This window comes from Anabrus simplex, chromosome 4 (genome assembly GCF_040414725.1).
Source record: "Anabrus simplex isolate iqAnaSimp1 chromosome 4, ASM4041472v1, whole genome shotgun sequence".
NCBI lineage: Eukaryota > Metazoa > Arthropoda > Insecta > Orthoptera > Tettigoniidae > Anabrus > Anabrus simplex.
The window spans coordinates 369251018-369259408 of record NC_090268.1 but is presented as its reverse complement, the minus strand read 5'-3'; the positions used below and the strand labels follow the sequence as shown (position 1 = coordinate 369259408).

The 8391-nt window shown below is 42.9% G+C and overlaps 2 non-coding genes across 2 annotated transcripts; one reads left to right on the top strand and one right to left on the bottom strand.

Annotated features, from left to right (window-relative positions):
* Nucleotides 1–672: 672 nt before the first annotated feature.
* On the top strand, nucleotides 673–745 carry TRNAA-AGC (transfer RNA alanine (anticodon AGC)). Its single transcript has one exon. It is a non-coding gene; the product is annotated as a tRNA-Ala (tRNA).
* A 3325-nt stretch (nucleotides 746–4070) lies between these two features.
* On the bottom strand, nucleotides 4071–4143 carry TRNAA-AGC (transfer RNA alanine (anticodon AGC)). Its single transcript has one exon. It is a non-coding gene; the product is annotated as a tRNA-Ala (tRNA).
* Between the last annotated feature and the right edge of the window lie 4248 nt (nucleotides 4144–8391).

Here is an 8391-nt window from a genome sequence, read left to right as displayed (position 1 = left end):
TTACGTTTTGCAAGCTGAAATTTACATGAATGTATCAAATTTAATCAATACTAAGTGTCAACAATTTTAAGTAAGAACAAAATAAAATTTTGTAAAATTGCCACTAAACCAGACGTGATACGCCAAAACTAATTTTTTTTCTCGGATTCTGCGTTAAGAAATACATAAAACTCACCTATTTTCATTTTTACCGCACAAAAAAGTGTTTTTTGCAGGCTAGTGTTATTTCAGTACTACGTTGTATTCATGTCTCGAATATACAAGTCTTACGGGGACAACGAGATAGTAAAGAGCTAGGAGTGGGAAGTAAGCGACCGTGAACTTAAATAAGGTACAGCCCCAGCATTTCCCTGGTGTGAAAATAGAAAACCACCGAAGAGCATCTTCACGGCCGCCGACAGTGGGGCTCGAAGCCACTACCTCCCGAATGCAAGCTGATAGCTACGTGACCCAAACTGCACAGCCACTTGCTCGGTACTGATGAATAACACCCGAGAAACCGTCGTCCCCGAACTTGCTCAAGCTCCACCACAACGGTAGAGAAAGTACCGGTCGCACAAGGTGTGGCTGTGGTTGTGTGCCAGTGGCTACACGCACTCTGGCAATAAGCGATATAACTAATCACTTAACTGGATCAGTAAAGACAATCAGTTTTGTACTGTATTTGCGACTGGGGGCGTAGCTCAGATGGTAGAGCGCTCGCTTAGCATGTGAGAGGTACCGGGATCGATACCCGGCGCCTCCAGATATTTTTGTTCCTTGGACGTCCATACAAATATTTATGTTTTTTTTGCTAGTAGCTTTACGTCGCACTGACACAGATAGGTCTTATGGCGACGATGGGATAGGAAAGGCCTAGGAGTTGGAAGGAAGCGGCCGTGGCTTTAATTAAGGTACAGCCCCAGCATTTGCCTGGTGTGAAAATGGGAAACCACGGAAAACCATCTTCAGGGCTGTCGACAGTGCGATTCGAACCTATTATCTCGGGGATGCAGGTTCACAGGCATGTCGCAAGTTGAAGCACGTTATAGCCAGCCCCTGGAAAGAAAGAAGGTTGCTGCTACCCGCATTACGATCGTGTCAAGAAGTTGCCGACTGCAAGTGATCTAATCTATTCTAACTTCAGTTGCTTCGCTATGTTACTGTGCAGCCTTTTTTAATGACCATGTCCCCTTGAGAATTTTTCGACATGATTAACTCGGTGGCTTACCTGCTGACGTCTTGAACATAGGGATGAGTTTTGAATTCCACTCCATCCCGGGTTGAGATTTTCATCTGAGTGCAGATTATTTGAAGATATAGGCAAATAAATTTAAGAATTTTAATACTGATGAGATGGGACATACCAATTCCCCTCATTAAGCCACTTTTGATTTTCTTAATTTTAGCATTCTGTGTCCTTCATGATTAGGGTGCCATTCCATAGACCCAAGACGTTTAAGGGTATCCTGTCTTGAACCACCGGCCAAAACAGAATTGATTCTGGGTGACTCCAGCAAACCCAAAAATCGCTGGAGAAAGATGAAAGTTTTATATTTTTTAAATATAAAATAGTTCGCATCTGTGGTGTAGTGGTTATTATGATTAGCTGCCACCTCCGGCCGGGTTCGATTCCCGGCTCTGCCACGGAATATCAAAAGTGGTACGAGGGCTGGAATGGGGTCCACTCAGCCTCGGGAGTTCAACTGACTAGAGAAGGGTTCGATTCCCACCTCACCGGATGAGTTGGCCGTGAGGTTAGAGGAGCACAGATGTGAGCTTGCATCCGGGAGATAGTGGGCTCGAATCCTACTGTCGGCAGCCCTGAAGATGGTTTTCCGTGGTTACCCATTTTCACACCAGGCCAATGCTGGGGCTGTACCTTAATTAAGGCCACGATCGCTACTTTTCCATTCCTAGGTCTTTCCTGTCCCATCGTTGCCATATGACCTGTCTGTGTCTGTGCGACGTAAAGCAAATAGCAAAGAAAAATTACCCACCTAATCCATCCTAGAAGTGGTTTTCCGTGGTTTTCCACTTCTCTTCCAGGAAGATGCCGGGATGGTTCCTAACTTAAGTCCACGACCACTTGCTTCCATCTTCCTTGTCTATCCCTTCCAATCTTCCTATCCCTCACATGGCCCCTGTTCCGCACAGCACCAGGTGAGGCCATCTGGCCGAGGCAGTGGTCCTCGCCGAGTCCGAGGAAAAAACCAACCCTGGAAAGTAAACGGATTAAGAAAGAAAGGAAGGAGGAAGGAAAGAAGGAAATATAAAATACCTCTTACATTCTTTTCACTCTTGCGAAACTTGCGCACAAGTAACTTACCACGAGAAAGACTAATTTTGGATAGTGTTTGACTTCATACTTCTTAGAGTTCAAAGTAAAGTAAGAAAGGGCTTATTTAATGCAATGTTAAATGGTTTACTTACGTGTATTGGAGAGATTACATTTTTATTCTTACCTTTGTTTGCAGCTACAAATGCGTTACTGTACATGCTAGGACTGAAAGCGAATTTCTGGAAGTCGCTTGTGTATACACTAGTTTACTCTCTGCTATGATATATTGAAGACGAGAAGATCTTGGTATATTTTTATGAAAATGAAATTCGGAAGGTAACACTGACACGCATCTTTAGCATTTATAACTAATCGAATACGGACAATATAAGCCTTATAGCGTTTAAATGCGCATGTTGACGCAACAGCGTCGCACTTCGCGGGCTTGCATGTACATTTGACGTCGGAGACCTAAGAACCAGTCTGTATTACAAGCTGTTTCAGACAAACTGTTAATGACACGTTCGATACTCCGGTATCAATAGATAATCTAAGGCCAAACCTAAGTGACGCAATGATAAGCATCTTGTGATCTTAGAAGCTGTCTCCGTGCTTTACGTGCACGGTTATGCACACTAGTACACTTGGGAGCATGGTAGCGAATAAACGCGCCCTTCGGTTTAAAAGATTCTGGTCTCATCTTCATCGCAAATAAACATTATGACAAATAATAGCGAATGCAATTATATCTTGTGAATAAGTAATATTGAACATCGATTTTTACATTGGCACTTACCCGTCTAAATATCAGTTCTGACCCCTCATTTAGCCCGAGGAGGTGGTATCTGAATGGCTGATCTACATCCCGTATGGACATAGTTATATGGGGTTGAATTTGTCAAAATTTCATATTTATTCTCATATGGAGTTCCGAATGTAATTTTCACCTGTGACGCGTGTATCATTGAGCAGAGAATCTTACATCCGGCATAATGGTGTCACTGTGATGGGCTTAGGACAGTTAGGGCAGAAATTATATGGAGTGAGAAATGTTGAAGTCCGCCTCTGTGGTGTAGTGGTTAGTCTGATTAGCTGCCACCCCAGGAGGCCGGGTTCGATTCCCGACTCTGCCACGAAATTTGAAAAGTGGTACAAGGGCTGGAACGGAGTCCACTCAGCCTCGGGAGGTCAACTGAGTACAGGGAGTTCGATTCCCACCTCAGCCATTCTGGAAGTGGTTTTCCGTGGTTTCCCGCTTCTCTTCCAGGAAAAAGCCGGGATGGTACCTAACTTAAGGCCATGGATGGGATACTCTACTCAGTTGACCTCCTGAGGCTGAGTGGACCCCGTTACAGTCCTCGTATCAATTTGCAAATTTTGTGGCAGAGCCGGGAATCGAACCCGGGCCTCCGGGGTGGCAGCTAATCACACCAACCACTACACCACAGAGGTGGACATTATTGTTATCGACAGACGATTCGAATATGGTGATAATGCAGAATTGCCAGTTCGTGAGCCTGTGTTTCTATTCCATTGCAGGCAACAATCATTTCAAGTTCCTAGATTTAGATACCTGTGGATATTTTATGCATTTAATTTTGACCAAGACCTTTGAATGAATATTTAACTCCCAGTGAAAAACAAATTTCGTATTATGTGACAGCTGATAAGAGATTTTCCGCCTACACCTGATTGATTATTAACATGTTCCAATTCCCCAAGTGAAGTACCATGTTGTTATAGCATTAATAATCGGTTTAAGCATTATTACATAAAATATCTGTATAGAAGTCCTTGGAAGAAAAATATCTGGAGGCGCCGGGTATCGATCCCGGTACCTCTCACATGCTAAGCGAGCGCTCTACCATCTGAGCTACGCCCCCAGTCAATGTAAAAAGGTGAATGTCTTTACAGATCTAATTAACTTACATGATAGTTATATCGGTTATCCCCAGAGTGCGTGCAGTTGTTGGCACACAACCACAACCACACCTGTGTGACCGCTACTTTCTCTGCCGTTGTGGTGGGGCCTGAGCAAGTTCGGAGACGTCCGCTTCTTCGGTATCATTCATCAGCATTATTCTTATGGTAACTTTCCGCAAAGACTTGGTTATCCGGAGCATTTAAGTTACATTCTGTGATACTAAGCAATGGAATCTAAAAGATCCGTACCTCATAGACCAAGATGTAATATTATTAAACGAAGGGTTTTTTTTTTTTTTTTTTGCTTAACGTCGAACCGACACAGATAGAGTGTCGGCCTCCGGATCCCAAGATAGCGGGTTCAAACCCGGCAGAGGTAGTCGGATTTTTGAAGGGCGGAAAAAAGTCCATTCGACACTCCATGTCGTACGATGTCGCCATGTAAAAGATCTCTGGTGATACATTTGGTATTTACCCGACAAAATTAATTAAATCTCAGCCATAGACGCCCAAGAGAGATCCGGTTTACTCTAGGTCCGCTAGATGGCAGACAGAGTAAACCGGAACGTCGAAATTGACGAGCAGACAGCCAGATGGCGTCAAATCGAAATGTCTGCAAACGGTAGCTGAGGCCATACGATTATTATTATTATTACAGATAGGTCTTATGGCGACGATGGGAGAGGAAAGGCCTAGGAATGGGAAGGAAGCGGTGCCTGGTGTGCAAATGGGAAACCACGGAAAACTATCTTCAGAGCTGCTGACAGTGGGGTTCGAACCCTCTATCTCCCGGATGCGAGCTCAGAGCTCTAGACCAGTGTCCTGGAGCGTGAGATTTTGTGTCGGTGAGATACAGCTATGCTGAACAGGGGCCTGGTGAGCGGGTGGAGAAATTGGATGGGATAGACAATACAGTCGTGCAAAACACCCTCTATGCTCGGTTCATATTTGTCGAAGGTGGCTACGGCCGAATTTGCTTCTTAAAGGCGAGGCGAGCCATGTTCGTTCGACCTTGCCCCTTGATACTCAGTCACTGAGTCACAGGCAGAAATGCTCGCCTCCCTCCGTCCTTGCTTAGCAGTACTATGTGAAGTTTATCTCGCGTACCTTTTTATCTTGAAACCTTATGCTTTTGCGTCAGTGGTGGACTCATATCTGAGCACGAAACTGTCAGTAATTAAACTCATATTTTTTACTATGTTTCTACACTATACTGGAGAAATTATTAATGCTGCCACGTGTATTCCTCCTGGCTACCGAACTTTACTAACAAGGGGGCATTCCCTACTCGTCAACACCGATTTCGCTCAAATTTGTAGAACATGCAGAGCTTGGCTAGAAATGAAAGTACCCAAAGTACTCCAGATGGCCAAGCGTATAGAAAATAAAAATGAAAGTGTTGACGCGGCTCTCGCACCGTATAAGCCACTTACATTAGTGCGTACGCCGAGCAGCTATTGGCGAAGCGGTATGAGCTTGGGCTAGTAATTCGATGGTCGTGGGTTCGACTCGCCGTTTGGAGAATATTTTTCTCAATTTTTATATAATTCATTTATTTTAATATTTCATTTAATTATTTATAAGGAGAAGGCATATAGGGCGTCATTTTTTTAATGACCGCACAATTGTAGAAAATTTGAAAGTTGTAAACTTTCCTGACGTGTTCAAACAGAAATAATATTTTTTCTCCTTTATTGGCTACCTCCTCTCCTTGGGGGCCAATGGCCGTAGCCGTGTTGAAACACCGGATCCCGTGAGATCTGCGAAGTTAAGCAACGTTGGGCGTGGTCAGGAGTTGGATGGGTTGCCATGCGCTGTTGGTGGGGGGGGGGTGTTAAGGGAATGGAGGAGCGGAAAGGAACTGGCCACCCTACCGCACGTAAACTCCGGCTGAGGAACACCTCTGCGGAAGTTCGGACCTGCCTTCGGGCAGAATAACCCTTACCTTACCTCCTTGGGGAATGTGCCATAAATGTGAATAGTCGTTTTGCTGTAGGATTCGTTTCCACCTGACAGATGAAGGTTGCTCCTGGCGCCTGTACACAAACAATAGATTCTTGGCGCTGGTAGAAAAGAGTCTGACAATGAAATCCCAATATTTTTTACCTTTTCAATGCCTTTTGCGCATAAATAAATAAAATGAATTATTCACCTCTTTGCTTAATTGGAACCGAGCTCGATAGCTGCAGTCGCTTAAGTGCGGCCAGTATCCAGTAATCGGGAGATAGTGGGTTCGACCCCACTGTCGGCAGCCCTGAAGATGGTTTTCCGTAATTTCCCATTTTCACACCAGGCAAAGGCTGGAGCTGTACCTTAATTAAGGCCACGGCCGCTTCCTTCCAATTCCTAGGCCTTTCCTATCCCATCGTCGCCGTAAGACATATCTGTGTCGGTGCAACGTAAAGCAAATAGCAAAAACAGAAAAGCTTAATTGGAAAATAAATAATATAAAAGTTGGCAGGAAAAAACACTCTCCACACCGGGAGTCGAACCCACGGCCATTGAATTATCAGTCCGAGGTCTTACCGCTACGCCAACAACTGCTCGGCGTGCGCAGTAACGTAAGTGGCTTATACGGAGCGAGAGCCGCGTAAAAAATTTTATTTTTATTATCTATATGCTTGGCCATCTGGAGTTCCCACTTCGGATTCTTTCATTTTTAGCCAACCTCTGTATGTTTTATAAATTTGAGCGAAATCGGTGGTGACGAGTAGGGAATGCCCTTTTTTAAGTACACGTTATTAATACATAAGCTACATATTTCACTACTAGCATACCAGATACAGTGTGTATAAACTGTGCAAATTAATGTCATTTTAACACATAAAGTTAAATATAAACTTCAAAATTAACGAAAAAATCCTCTTTGTTCAAGGTTTTCTGTCTAATGATATATGGCTAGTCCAGAAACTCTAGCTCAAAATTGGGAATGAATTGTAAACTATTTAGTTATTGTTATGATTATTATGACTTAATAACAAGTCATTGAATTGGTCTGGGTCTAGCTGACACCTACGACTCGTAAAAAGCATTCCAGATTTATTCGCTGCAATTACTGACAGAGTAGGCAGACTGATTGGACGCTCCTTTTACCAGCGCAGTATGTCGTTGTCATCTTTACTAGTATTCATATCGCAGTACATCCCTAATTCGTCACCAGGAGCTTAGTTGTCGCTTATTCACCCATTGAATTTGTTCTTTTACTTCGAAGGCTATTGTATAGTAGTCGATGCATGCACAGTGCGACGTAAAGGCATCTACAGAGAAAAAAACATAGAAATGAAGTAACTAAACAAGGTGTTTGATAGACGTTGAAATAAAATTACTTAAGTAACTACACACATCAAATTATATTAAGAACCTTATATTCAGATCTGTTATACAGATACCTCTGACTTCGCCCCCTCCATTACGGCCTTCCTTTCATCTTCTTCCAACATTTTCAAGTGGGCAAACGGAGGCCATAGTAATGTGGCTGTTTTGTATAAATTTGTGACCAGTACATTTTAACTTAAGAGCTTGTGAGCTCTGATATTTATCTTACGGATTTCCTGAAAGTGAAATCAAGGTCCAACATAATATTAATGTAATGACTATAATTATGCATGTTACTTAAGTCACATAAACTGCAGAAGTCAACTACTAACAAACACCTCATAGTCTGATTCACTGACTCAGCAGTGCTGCCGCAGTTTATGGATCCGCAAGAGTATTAAGTGAATTGTTGGTGCTGATTCATGTTCCAGGTTATCTGTTGCTTCTTTTAATAGTTCAAGGAAAGCTACCATCTGTTCTTCAACCTCATAACTGAAGCCATATAACGTTTGAAAGGCATTATGATTTCGAAAAAATGCAACAGTTTGATCATACTGTTTAAAACAGACCCTAAAATCGTAAGGAGACTATTCCACCTCGTAATTACTTCATGTTGTACCGTTGTTTTAAGCTGGGCAGCAAGAAATATATATTTTTTCTTTCTCACAGCCTTTGCGGGGTTTATTGTGTTTGAAGATACTGGAGCATCTTCCACAAGAAATCTCGTCTCATCAAATACGTGTGCATATGCTTTATTTATGCAATGAGCAGCACATGGCAGACGCATATGATATTCAAGAGCTCTCTTTATTTTTAAACCCTGATATGTTACGAAAAACGTGTCTTTATAATCACACTTAGAAATATTTAACTCGGACGTTCTTTCTTAAACT